Source organism: Myotis myotis, unplaced genomic scaffold, assembly GCF_014108235.1.
Source record: "Myotis myotis isolate mMyoMyo1 unplaced genomic scaffold, mMyoMyo1.p scaffold_m19_p_12, whole genome shotgun sequence".
Lineage (NCBI taxonomy): Eukaryota > Metazoa > Chordata > Mammalia > Chiroptera > Vespertilionidae > Myotis > Myotis myotis.
In genome coordinates, this window is record NW_023416316.1 from 44758795 (window position 1) to 44773442 (window position 14648).

Sequence of the window (14648 nt, forward strand, 5' to 3'; positions counted from 1 at the left end):
TAGGCTACCCCTGTGAAAGGGTCGTTCGACCACTAAAGGGGTCGCAACCCACAGGTTGAGAACTGCTGGGTTAGTGGATAAAGCAGGGCAGTCTCAGTGCAGTGAGACGGGTAGAGCCAGGGTGTGTGGACTAAAAAGCGAACAAGTGCTGTGGAGTCACAGAGGGTAAAATCGAGGTTGCACTTTGTAAAAGAAGAGCTCCAATGAAAAAAGCATGAGAATGTTTCAAAAAATATATTCATTAAATATGTGTTTTTTGTTGTTCGTTTGTTTTTTAAATAAAAGGGATAAACTTATTTTATACTGAGGGGAATAACCAATAGAGCATTAAAGGTAAAAAAGGACATTATTCATAAAGTAAATTTCCTAAGGAGTCATGGTGGAATAATGTCCATTGTATCAGTGGCTGGAGTTGCCTTTGGTAGGAAAATTGTCTTGCTAGAATGAGAACAAGGAAAGAATGGGTGAGGATGCAGGCAGGGGCTCATGAGATCATGGGTGGGAAAATGAAGGAATCCATTCTTGATTATGCTAATCCTTAACTTAGAAACAAGGTCACCCCCAAAAGAGAAGATTGACAGCTTTGAAGAATGGTAAGGGCTTGGAATAGCAGTGAAGGGAAAGGGAGAAGCTCTTGTAATAGGACTTCTGAGTAGCCGTGAAGGCACAACTGAAATTAGTTTCACTCCAGATTTATAATCTCCATTCTATATGGTTGTGATTTTTCTTTCCCTCCAGCGGAGCAGTGCTCAAGGAATGTTTACTGCTAAGGAGGCCCCATGGAGGATTGCTTGAAGGACATGAAGTCCATCCATCTCTCCAGGTAGTTTAGATTCTATCCCAAGATCAAGGCAAACCATATCACCTCTGCTTTTGTGCCTATTCCCAGTTACTGCTCTCCCTCCTATGTTCTTTGTTTTGTTTTTAAATATATTTTATTGATTTTTCACAGAGAGGAAGGGAGAGAGATAGAGAGCTAGAAACATCGATGAGAGAGAAACATCGATCAGCTGCCTCCTGCACATCTCCCACCGGGGATATGCCCGCAACCCAGGTACATGCCCTTGCCCGGAATCGAACCTGGGACCTTTCAGTCCGCAGGCCGACGCTCTATCCACTGAGCCAAACCGGTTTCGGTGTGTTCTTTGTTCTTGAACCATATTGTTTGGGCTTCTTTTACTTTCACTCGCTTTGATTGAATTGCATGTTTGCATTGGGCCTCATCTTGTGTGGAGGGACCCAGTGGAAACAGCCATGGGCCTGTCAGCATTGTTAGCATCGTGGGGGATGTTAAGAAAGGCACTAGCCTCTGAACCATTCATGTTCCACTTAGGAGCCATTTCCCTTAGACCCAAATGCCAGGAAACAATTGGTTGTTCATGAGTAATGACAATGTGTTTATGTGTTCACCTGGAATAAAGCCAAGGATGGCCAGGCGGCGTGTCATCTTGAAATTAGAATGCTGAGGTTCAAATCCAGCAGCCGTCACCTATTATCTGGTCAACCTTAAGACTCTTAACTTCTCTGCGCCTCAATGTTTTCATCTATAAAATAATGAAAATAACTGTACTTACTTCATAAGGCTGCAGTGATAATTAAGTGAGACACATAATGTAAAACTGTTTAGCACTGTGTCTGACAAATCACGAGTTCTCAATAAATATTAGCCATTATTGTTATTATGATTATCTTACCGCTGCTCTCTTTGGTTTTGTGTGTTTTGCCGTCATCCTCTCTGTAACAAGCATTTGTATGTAATTTGCTTCTGGTTTTCACTTGTTATTGTTTGCTTTTGCTCTTTCCCCAAACTTCACTTCTTCGTTATCTGGTAGTTATCTGGTATTTACCTGGCGTCATTTTGGAATGAGGCAGCATATATGGAAGGAAGTCTTCTACCAATCAGTGACTATGAAAACTATCCTGTCTATTTTTGTCCCTGTTTTAGAAAAAGTTTCAAAGATGATAAAAAGGACTTGGAACTTTCTTCTCCCACATTTGTATCCAGAAATGCCAAGTTTCCTTGAAGTCTATTTCACCTGATACTTATGTTTCTTAGAACCATTCTTGATCAGCCCCTACTTTGCCCTAACTCAGCCTTTGTTCCAGTATTTCTCACTGTAAATAGACAACATATTACTTCAGTTGTGGAGAGAGCTGGATGATTGTAGCTTGTGGTAGGATGAGGACTGAATTTGGGAGTCAAAGGGCCTGGGTTTGGATGCCGGCTCTGCCACTTACTAGTTCCTTGACGTTGGGACTCTGACCTAGGTTCTTTCATCTGCTAAGTAGGGTTAACAATATGGACCTCAGAGTGTGGTTTTGAGACAAAAATAAGGTGCTCAGCAAAAATTGGTCATATCTGCATCTAGTACAAAAGATGGTATTCAAATAGCCATTGAAACTTGTACTTGAAAAAATTGGGCCAAATATATCAGTCTTTTTAAATATATTTGAAAACAACCTAAATGTATTTTTTTATTGAACTTATTTATTTGAAGTAACATTTACTAGCCATTTAGGAATATTTAGTCAAAAGAATAGTCTTTCTTTAAGACTATTCAAGAAATTTTCATCTTGATATCAGAATATTGACCTGGCCTGTAATGTCATCAGAGAAACATGAAAATTACCCCAGGTCATAAGCTTTACTTTCAACTAAAGAAACAATCTGTGAGCCCTGAGGTACAAATAAGTCTGCTTTATCTCCTGGCTTTGTTTTTGTTTTATTTTTCTTATTGCGTTTGTTGCTGCCTAGACCAGTAAGTATGTGCAGATGAAAGGCAGCTTTTGTTTTGTTTTAATTCATGGTATGTGAGTGTGGGGTGTTTTATCCCAGGTGTTAATAACAAAAGGATAGCAAATGGGTTTAGGCCAGTTCTTCAAGGAAACAAGAGGACTCGTTTCCCTGCCCCCTCCTCCTCTTTCAGGCCCAAAGTTGAAACCAGAGGACCTGTGTTGGTGGGCCACTCCCACCACCACAGAACATCCCCGAGCAATGCATGTCGGCCAGCACAAAGAGAGCCCAAGTACAATGGTGGGTCTTCAAAGGGGCTCATTTGTTATATTGCTCAGTGCCCCACAGAGTTGCTCCAAGCTCATAACCGCCACTGATTTCAAAGAGAGCTCTGAACTGGCATACGCTCCACAAGGCGCGGCACGGGATGAGAAACAGGCTGAGTAGCTTAAAGCTACGTTCAGACATTTTTTTAATGTTCATAAGTGTCTTTGGCACCATCGCGTTCACAGAGAAACCCACCTACCTCCCACCGCAAAGTGTGAAATGAAGCAGTCAGCAAGCCTAGGTAGGGGATGGTCTAGAAATTGGGCTAAATCTTAAAACTGCATGAAGACTGAAAATAGGCTCCAGCACTTACTAAACCACTTCTAAGGGCAGGTCACCTCACCATGACACTGCTCTGTGAGATACTGTCTGTGCCACCTTTAAAGGGAATGACAGTAAAATGCGGTCATCTCAGTGGCTTCCAAATGAGCCTGGGGTTAAACGGAGGGGCTCTAGCTCCAAGGCATCTCAAGGTAGATGGTCTGCAGGGAAGGAGAGAGCACTGTCTTAGCTGGTGCTTGACTGAGACTCAACTGGCACATTCCTGGGAAATCTCAAGATAGGGACTGCTGTTTCCTACCACACTTCTCTACCTCTGGAGATGCTGTAGGTCCCTCCGTGGTCCAGGAGGTTTGTGGAAAACAGATTAGAATCTATCAAAGACTTTCTCCTTGACCACCTGTAAAAAGATTAGCCATCTTCCCCAAGTCAGTTCCTATGGCTCCCTTGTCACCAAAACAAGGAGAAAGGGATCCCTTAGGGACTCAGAAATCACTTTAAATACCAGAAAGCTTTTGGTTAGATAATTCTCTAGGGTGCCCCCTGGACAACTTTGAGCAACTTGCTTTAGGAAGAATGAAAAAAAAAAGTGTCCTGTTCAAATTCACTGTTGAATAAACATTCGTGAAATCTTGGGCAAGGCATTATATTGGGCATCATCTTTAGTAGGAAACAGAAAGTTATTTATTTGGGAAAAAGGGAATTAAATAATGAGACATTAGATGTGGTTTCCAGAAATACAGAGGTACCCTCTGCAAGTTTGAAACTATACAGTTTATTGTTTAATGTTCTTTGAGAAAATACTGCTAAGAATTTATCTGCTATAAGTTCTCACTATTAATTTATTCCTTCAACCAGTGCTTGCTGAGCACCTGCTGTGTGCAGATGCAGTGGACAAAGCAGGCAAAAGTCCCTGCCCTCTGGGAGTTTTTGTCCAAATGGCGAAGACATAAGATAACAAGCAGTAAGAAAACGTTTGAATGTCTGAGATGATGATAAGTGCTATGGAGAAAATGAGCAGGGATGAGGGCCAGGACTGACAGGGTGGGATGGGTGTGCAATTTGAGGTGGAGTGGTGGTGTGCAGTGTCCTTTGAGTAAACAATTTGGGGAGGAGCTCTACCTCTAGACACTTGCTTTTTTATTGTTGCTGTTGTTGTTAGTGTGAATATTACTGGAAAGTTACTCAGAATTACCTAGAAGTCTTTCTGAAACTTAAATGATAAAGCCAGCTTGCCAAAGCTGCCCTGCTCTCGGGTCCAGTTTGGCTGTGTTGTGGCATGACTGTGAGGTAAGTAAGCTCCATGGAAACGGCATTGCATTTGGTATTGTGTTCTGTACACAATGAGAGCTCAATACATGCTGTTCACCTCTACATAAGATCCATGGTCTTCCATCAGATCTTTTTTTTTTTTTCTCAAAAAGAACTTCTCCATAGTTTTGTCTTTCTTCCAGGGGCCTGTGAGTAGATATAGACATATGAGGCATCACAAGTAGTTTCTGGAAATTTATCAAGCTACATCGCCTGATGGTAGCATCCCTAAATTCCCCAATCATCATTGTAAACACCTTTGACTAATCTGGCTCCACCTACTGTGAAGCTTGTAATCCTTAAGCACTCGATGCAAAACGCCAACGGGCTGCCTCCCTTCCATCCACTACATCTCCTTATCTCTAAGAGACGGCCACCTCTTACCCCTAAAACACAATGTATTTCTATACTTTCTTCCTTCTTTTTTAAATCTCTCCTTTTCTTCCTTATCAGTGTTGTGCCAGGCATTTTGCATTCCCATAGGCCCTATCTTAACTACGCTAAAAAAAAGAATTCCTCATATAGGCACTGTTAGATGCCCTGAAAAGAACAGTGTAGGATGGGAAGACATGAAAATCAGTAGTAGTATTTATTAGAGGAAATCTCTCAGTAGAATATATGAATGCTGCTGCTGCTAATGGCATGACCTTCTACCCGTCCAAGAGTTTACAAGTCCTTTTACCTATATAGTATCTCATACAATCCTGTACATTTTTACTTCTCAAAGTGTGGTCTATGATCAGTAGCACTAGCATCTCCTGGAAGTGGCTAGGAATGCTCAGGCTCCTCTCCTCCTGAGCCAGGCTCTGCATTTTAACAAGACCAGGTGCTTTGTACACACATGGGAATTGGAGAAGCTCTACTCTAAGTAGTCCTGTGAGTAAATCAGAAATCCCCTAGCCCCGTGGTCGGCAGACCGCGGCTCGCGAGCCACATGCGGCTCTTTGGCCCCTTGAGGGTGGCTCTTCCACAAAATACCACGTGCGGGCGCACACATACAGTGCGAGTGAAACTTTGTGGCCCATGTGCAGAAGTCGGAATTTTGTGGAAGAGCCACCCTCAAGGGGCCAAAGAGCCGCATGTGGCTCGCGAGCAGCGGTTTGCCGACCACTGCCCTAGCCTATTTCACATATTAAAAAATCAAACAAAACTGAGGTTCACAGACGTTTACTTAGTTAATAGGTAACAAGACTTAGAGTCAAAAATCAATATTCTTTCCACTACACCGTGCCCCCTCTTTGGATGCGCTTGGAAGAAACTGTTGCATGCTTCTTTTGGGGTCTAACATTACCAAGCCCAGTATTTCAGTGGAGATCTGAACAGTAATTACAGCCTCATATTGTCCCCTGGTGGTAGGCAGGCAAATGCTAATCTCCAGCTTAATTATATATTCCTTATGTAGGATGATCTTGCTGCTGCTTGTCTAAAAAGTCCAAGGTTAATTACATGAAAGAAGTTTCATATTTAGAAATTTCTCTAATTCCTCCAATTCCTTATCAAGGAAGGAGATGTTTCTGGCTAACAGCTTTTGAAGTTTCAATTGCACATGTTCTTTCCTAAGCAGGCTCTTACGTATTTCATCTGGTCCTCTTGAAGGGAAAGCGAAAGGCAGCTAACACATGGCAAGTACCTCTTTGTACACCAAGCTCAGTGCTCTGCACGCGTCATCTCGTGACTCTCAGAGAGACCTAAGGATTGGTTGTTACCCTATCTTACAGATGTGGAAGTTGAAATTCAAAGGTGACACACGTGGCAATGTTGGGAATCAAGTCAGATTCTGTCCCACCCCGCTGGCTTCTTCACAGAAGCAAGTCTTGCTTGCATTAGCATGAAAGGTGACAAAAGGTAAGAGACAGGACTACCATTACCTTCTGTCTTCTGCCACCACTGATGATGCAGCAGGTACTACCCATCATATTTTCCAAAAGAAAAAAGTGGTTATCAAACTTTTCCTGGTTTGAAGGACGAAATGAAGTAACTGGAGTAAAATCAAAACAGAGAGGAGACAGCTGTGGGCTATAAGCTAAATATGCAGAACCTCCCAAAGGGACCAAAATAAATCTGCCCAGGAGTATTACTGGGCAATAGACTCTGAAACGCTCACATCAACACCATTCAAATTGGCTAAAATCCAGTCACATGATCTAAGCAAGGCTCTCAAAAATGTGTTGAATTACAGAGAAGCAGAGGAATCTCACCGTATTCTTTAAAAATGGAGAAGGATGAATAGATTTCTCAAGCTGGTCGAGCTGAGAAAGTCATCTCCTGGGCTCTCTACTATGCAAGTTCTCAAAACTGCAGCTTTCTCAGCTCACACACATGGACTGGAATGTCCTCCTAAGTTACTCTTGGTAAATGCAGGGGCAGGCCCTGTGGAAGTCTCTCTTAAAGAATTAAATAGAATATTATAACTCCTCAGATTTTAATATATGCCACAACTGTTGTGCTGGCTTGGCGTTTAAGGATGCAAACTTTCCCATCTCTGCTAGGAACATGACACTATAAAAGGGACTACTGTAATTAGGAATGAAACTGTGCAGTCCTCATTAACCAGAAAAGCACTTTCTAAACCCAGGGAGGCTCTACTGTTATTCCAAGAAATGCCAGGAAAACGGTGTCGCAAGAGCCCAATAAAGATTTTGGGTCAACTTGTGCTCACTGGGAGGGCCTGGGGTTGATGTGAAATGACTTCAAAAGGCCAAGAACAACAAATACTTCCAGCAGGAGAGATCTAAGCAGGGAAAAGGCTCCAGAACCCTACTCAGCTCAATGTTGTTTCGAGTTTCATTATTATTTAAGTCTTGATTCCCAAATTCATTCGGCCTTGATGCCTGGTGAGAGAGCCTGCCCTTATTAGCCAAGGACACTATGGTCGCTGGTTGCGGGCTCCTGCTCTCCTGGTCTCATGTGACCAGATGAATGCTTTCTGAATGGAGGCTGGGAGTGAAAAGTCCCTGGTGGCTCAAAATAGCTGAGCGTGTTTATTAAAAAACAGGCACAAGCTCGTCTCAAAGATGATTGCAGGCTTTACTCTAGTTCTTTAATCTCCACATCCATTTCTGTCCGGCCAGAAGCATCTACACTGGGGCCTCACCGTGGCACCAGTCACAGCAAGAGGGGAGTGCACTGTGAGCCTGTGCTTTTTTCTACCTGTCTGAGGCGGCTTGGTCCTTCAAATCACAGACAAAACATGTTATAAGGGGCTCAATCATGAGGAGGAAGACAAGAGCCTTCTGAAGGAATTATGTTTATTTATGTTTCTGCATAGATACTTGTGATGCATCTGTTTCCTGGAAAAGCCCCATCATTAGATAGACTGCAAAGAGCAGGGTATCAGGCTCTTACTCTCTTTTAGCTAAAGTTCTTACCACCCATGTTCCAAAACCCAATTAAGTTATGGCTCATTTAGAACAAAAGGGCACTGGACCAGATCTGGGCTCCACTCCCTGCTTGGTCACTAACCAGTTCCGTGGCCTAGGCAAATTAGCTCTCCACTGGGACTCCATTGCTTTGTCTTGTAATCATCACAGCTGTATTTATTAAACACTTTCTGTGAGGTAGGGGTTATGCCAAGTACTTTAACTAGGTTACCTCATTGAAACCTCACAAAATTCCCCAGGTAGGTTCTGTTATACCTCCATTTTACAGATGAGGAAACTGAGGTACAGAAAAGGCTAACACAAAGGGCCACCAGCACCATTTGGGTGTGAAAGAGCCAGGATTTGACCAAGTTCTCTGAGCCTGTGCTCTAAACCCCAAGGCTACATGTTTCTCCAATAGCCCCACTCCCCCAGCCCAAGGCTTTCTTGCTCCTGAAATTCCTAGTTGTACTTGGAGATGATTTAACTTAACTCACGGAGAATATCCATGCTGCCATGTGTCGTTCAATTTTTTAATTTTTTCATGTTTTTTATTTTTCAATATTGTTTCCTTGACCAAGTAAGATGTCTGAATGAATCTGTGAAAAGACCACTTCCTCTAGGATTATGATTTCTGCCCTTTTCACATTCCTTCCTTTATAACTGGAGATAATAGTGCCTGGCTTATAGCATTGTTGTGAGGCACCAAGCAAAATGGCTGTAAGGTGAAAAGCACAGTATGAATGGAATTTATTTACTATTATTTTAAAATATCAGCTCTTTCAGGGAAGATTTTTATATAATGTATTCTTTATAGCATATAACACTGTGCCCTCAATGTTGTGGGATGCTAAAGCAAATGTGTTGATCTTTACTTTGATGGCCATTTTCAACTTTAAAAAATAATTATTTTTATATTGAGGTATAAGTAACATTATGTTAGTTTCAAGTGTATCACTTAATGATTCAATATTTGTATACACTTCAAAATGTTCCTCACAGTAAGTCTAGTTACCATGCATACAATACATAGTTACAAATGTGTTTTTCTTGTGATGAGAAGTTTTAAAATCTATTCTCTTAGCAACTTTCAAATATACAATTCAGCATTATTAACTATAGTCACATGCTGTACATCACATCCCCACCGCATTTATTTTCTAACTGCAAGTTTGTATCTTTTGATCCCTTTTACACATTTTACCCCTCCCCCTTAACTCTGGCAACCACCAGTTTGTTCTCTGTATCTATGAGCATGGCTTGTTTGTTTGTTTTAAATTCCACATTTAAGCGAAATTGTAGGGTATTTGTTTTTATCTGACTTATTTCACTTAGAATAATGTCCTCAAGGAGATCCATCCACTTTGTCCCAAGTAGCAAAATTCCTTTATTTTTTTCTTTTGGTAATCCTCACCCAACGCTCTGTCCACTAAGCCAAACCGGCTGGGCCCTTTTATATATAAATAGTATATATAAAAGTATTCTATTATATATAAATACATATATATCTATATATACATATATATATCTGAATAGTATTCTATTACACACACACACACACACACACACACATACACACACACTGATATATACTGCATCTTCCTTATTCATCTGTTGATTGGCACTTAAGTTGTTTTCATATCTTTTTATTGTAAATAATCATGTAATGAACATGGAAGTACATATGTATTTTTGAATTATTGTTTTTGGTTGTCTTCGGATAAATACCCAGAAGTGGAATTGCTGGATCATATAGTAGCTGTATTTTTAACATTTTGAGGAACTTCAATATTGTTTTCCACAGTGACTGCACCAATTTATATTCCCACCAGCAATGAATGAAGGTCCCCTTTTCTCCACATCTTTGCAGTACTTGTTATTTCTTGTCTTTTTTGATGACAGCCATCCTAACAGGTGTGAGGTGATATCTCATTGTGGTTTGTATTTCCCTGATCAGTGATACTGAGCATCTTTTATGTGTCTGTTGGCTATCTGTATGTCTTCTTTTGAAAAATATCTATTCAGGTTCTTTGCTCATTTTTAAGTCAATTTTTATTTTAACTTTTTGCTCTTGAGTTGAATGAGTTCTCTATATACTTTGGATATTAGCCCTTTATCAGATATATAATTTCAAATATTTTCTCCTGTTTAATAGTTTGCCTTTGAATTTTGTTTATTATTTCCTTTGCTGTACAGAAGCTTTTCCATTTGATGTAGTTCTACTTGTTTATTTTTTATTTTGTTGCCTTTGTTTTTGGAGTCAGAGCCAAAATTCATTGCCAAGACCTATAACAAGGAGCTTACTGCCTCCTTTCTTTTCTAGAAAGTGTATGGTTTCGGGTCTTACATTCAAGTCTTAAACCATTTCAGTTAATTTTTGTGGGCTGTGTAAGATAGTAGTCTAGTTTCATACTTTCACATGTGACTAGCCAGTCTTCCCAGAACCATTTATTGAAGAGTCTGTCTTTACCCCATTATATATTTTTACCTTCTTTGTCATAGATTAATTGACCATATAAAGTATGGGTTTATTTCTGGGCTCTCTGTTCCGTTACATTGATCTATGTGTCTGTTTTTATGCCAATATCATACTATTTTGATCACTATAGATTTGTAGTATAGTATTAGGTCAGGGAGTATGATGCCTTCAACTTTTTTTTTCAAAATTGCTTTGTCAATTTAGGGTCATTTGTGATTCCATACAAATTTTAGGATTGTTCTATTTTTATGAAAAATGGCTTTGAATATTGTAAAGATTGCATTGAATCTGTAGATTGCTTTGGGTAGTGTAAGCATTTTAACATTATTAATTCTTCCAATTCATAAGCATAAAATGTCTTTCCATTTATTTATATCTTCATCAATTCTTTTCATGGATGTCTTATAGTTTTCAATATATAGGGCTTTCATCTTTTTGGTTAAATTTATTTTTAGGTATTTTATTCTCATTGATGCAGTTGTAAATGGGATTGTTTTCTTAATTTCTCTTTATGATAGTTCATTGTTGGTGTGTAAAAATGCACCAGGTTTTTGTATATTGATTCTGTATCCTGCAATTTTACTGAATTTGTTTATTTCTAACAGTTCCTGGTGAAGTCTTTAGAGTTTTCTATATATAACATCATGTTATTGGAAAATATGGACAGTTTTACTTCTTTTTTTCCAATTTGGATGCTTTCTATTTTTCTTTTCTTGCCATATTGCTCTGGTTATACCTTCCAATGCTATGTTGAATAACAGTGGTGAGTATAGGCATCCTTGTCTTGTTCCTGATCTTAGAGAAAACACTTTCACATTTTAACTATTGAGTCTGATGTTAGCTATGAGTTTTAAAAAGAATTCTTAAGTGCATTTTTATTTACCTTTGCGCTGCAAATTGATATAGCAGAAAGAACATTTTAATGATGATGATAAATCAAAGAGAACTAACATTTTGGGGAACCTAAATTTGTCTTATGTGTTATTTTCCTGAATTTCTACCCGGTCGCTATGAGAAAGATGTAAGAAAACTGAGATACAGAGACATTAGGTCACTTCCATAAGACACATAGATTTTTCACTGAGACCTAGGATTGAAGCAGAGGTTTATCTGTCTCCAAAGACCAGGATTTTCATCATGTTGTACTGAAGATAAATTTTCTCTAAGATTTTGGGGCTTAAGAGTCTGTATGCATATTGTATGTGCACCATGTGTTATAGTAAAATATCTAACTTAATTGTCAACATCTTCATAATCAATATTATGGTGATAGACCATATAACATAAAGCAAAGAATCTTAAAAGTACACATTGGAAAAGATCCTTAAATCAGCAAGTTCAACAACAAATCCATTGATTTTCCAGCTTCTGCTTGGACACTCCTACAATGTGGAACTCACTGTCTCCAGTGGCAAACAATTTCATCTATGAACACTTAGAAACTATTATTACTAGATCTCCCTCAGGCATCTCAAACTTAAGATGCTCAAAACTTAATTCATAAAGTAGTTTCATAATTTTGTTTATAGTTAATTGGAGATCTGGGCTTACCAGAGGAGAGTGAATACTAAGAAAAGAAACATTATCCCATCAATAATTAACTACAGATTATATTTTAAGCATTCACTCACTTTTTCATTACTAAGGCCAAGGAAAAAGGCCAGTAAAAATTGTTACCCTATCTCCTAGGGATTTCCCAAACACTGTGTTAAAGGACAATTATATTAGCAGTCAAGGATCCCAGCAAGAAGCTGATGGTACATTCAAATGGAACTTGAACTTCTGGTCAAGATTGTAACTTAGGTAAATGTAGTATTTGAACCCGTTTACAACTACATAAAAATTACAAATAACTTCAGAATAATGATCATTCAGAACCGCCTGAAATCTAGCTGAATGGAAGTCCTACAACTAGGGATTTAAAGAAGCCTTATGGAGACTGGTAGGAGGGGTGGGGAGACATGGAACGGGCTGGTCCCACACTCATTTATGGTGAATCAAAATTGTGAGGGATATCTCAGCTGCAAAGGTCCCTCCTGAAGAGCAAGGGGGTTCCAGCTCCACAACAGGCCACCCAGCCCAGGATTCCAGAACCGGGAAGATAAATCCTTTATAACTTCTGGCTATAAAAACCAGTGGGGATTGTGGCTGAGTGACACAGAGGCTGTGGGAGTCCCAGGCAGCTCCTCTTAAAGGGCCCGTGCTTGGGCTTACTCAGGCTCACTCCCTCTGAGCTCCAGTGCACTGGGGCAGCAGCTTGAAAGGAACCAGGAGCATACAGGGAGCAACTGAATTGTCTGGCATTAGAGTGAGAGCTGGGGGTGGGTGTCAGCTGTCAGCTTTCTGACAGACAAAAGTGCTGGTAGAGGCTATTATTTCTTTTCTGAGACACCCCCACCACAGAACCAGCAGGCAGACACCATATCTAAGTCTCCATTAACCTGGTTCACACTGCTCCACCCTGGTGATTCCCTGAGATCTTGCCCCACCCAAGCCATTTCCAGTGGCTTTTCTATAAAAATACCCCGAATAGCTGCAGCGATCCTGAGAAAGAACAACAAAGTAGGTGGGATCTCAATACCGGATATCAAGCTGTATTACAAAGCCACTGTTCTCAAAACTGCCTGGTACTGGCACAAGAACAGACATATAGATCAATGGAATAGAATAGAGAGCCCAGAAATCGACCCAACCAATATGCTCAACTTCCATTTTCTCAAAATAGGAACCATTTTCTCAAAATAGGAACCATTCAAGTGGGCACTTACATGGATTGTAGCCTCAATGTTTGGCTGTTTCCTGCGTTCCTCCAACAGCGAAAGTAGGCTCTTTATCAGTTGAAGATTTCCTCTGTTGAAGCTGACTTTAGGCAGAGCATTCGGGAGAGAAATAACAAATGAATAGCAACAGGAGGAAAGGAACAATGGAGAAAATGACTAAAAAGGAAATAAAATTTGCAAAAGTAAAATTAAAAACCATCCTATGCATGGGAGAAGCAAATGAGTGATTCAGAAGTTGTAATCGATGGGGGATAGGGGAGGCTAGGGGACTGTCTAGGGCGGGGGGGGGGGGGGGAATGGACACATATGTAATACCCTTTGTAATACTTTAAGCAATAAAATAAAATAAAAAAAGTTGTAATCAAGAGAGTAACAAAACAGCTGAGCAAAAAATAAGACATCCTAGAGAAAAACGCTGGGGTCTGGGAGTCGCAGCTGATGAACAGGGCTGTTGGCTGGTCATCTTTTGGTTTATAGTTTGAAGCCGATCTGTTTTGTATATGTAGCAAATATTTATTGCCCGAGTGTTAGTTCTAATGAAATACCCAGCAAATTTTATAAATGAAAGTCATAGAAATACCCACAGAAGTCAAAAAGCAGAAAGTCATACTGTTCAGAGTCATGTATTTTGGGGTATTTTAAAATCTAAATTCTTATTTATTTTTGTGTGAGGAAGAACACCAGGGAGTAACATTATTTTGATGGAATACAATTCATATTCCTTCCCATTAACAGGCAGTAAGTTATTGCATCCAAATAAACTTTCATATCTACTTATTTAAGTACTTAGCCTTTCTTAAGATGAGTTTTCAAGGAAAATTTTTCAGTTGGGTTTATACTTACTTTTTATAACCTCTTTTCTTTACTGGTATATGGCTTTTAACCAGTCTTCTGATTCTTAGAATGCTCCTAAAAAAGATGAATTAAGGAAAAGGCAAGGAAATTTTTTAAAAAGTTGATGAGGCTGCTTGGCGATAGTAAACATAAAACCTATCTTTAGGAAGAGGTTGCAATGAATTAAAATCAAGGCAACTGCTTTTTTTCAATAGTACTTGCTATTTCTATCCTCCATTTTAGAAGACAAACTAAAATGGTATAAAAAATAGCTAATATTCATCAAACTAAGTATATGATGCTCCAGGGCCAGTTCTAAGTGTTTTGCATGTGTTAACTTATTTAATCTTCACAACAACCCTACAAGTAAGGTACCCTGTCAGAATCCATTATCAAATTGGCTTGCATTTTGTGAGCCTGTTGGTAGCTTGAAATCAGCCATTGTGGGAGTATTTACACCATAGATACCGACATATGATACAAATCAGGGCTTTGAAAAGGAGAGCCAGTTGTTAAATATTTTCTAGAATATCACTGCTACTGTC

General features: G+C 39.7%; 1 long non-coding RNA gene across 1 annotated transcript; it reads right to left on the minus strand.

Annotated features, from left to right (window-relative positions):
* Positions 1-1447: 1447 nt before the first annotated feature.
* On the minus strand, positions 1448-14180 carry LOC118666889. Its single transcript, XR_004971095.1, has 3 exons — positions 14113-14180; positions 13258-13352; positions 1448-1544 (listed from the first exon to the last, which is right to left on the minus strand). It is a non-coding gene; the product is annotated as an uncharacterized LOC118666889 (long non-coding RNA).
* Between the last annotated feature and the right edge of the window lie 468 nt (positions 14181-14648).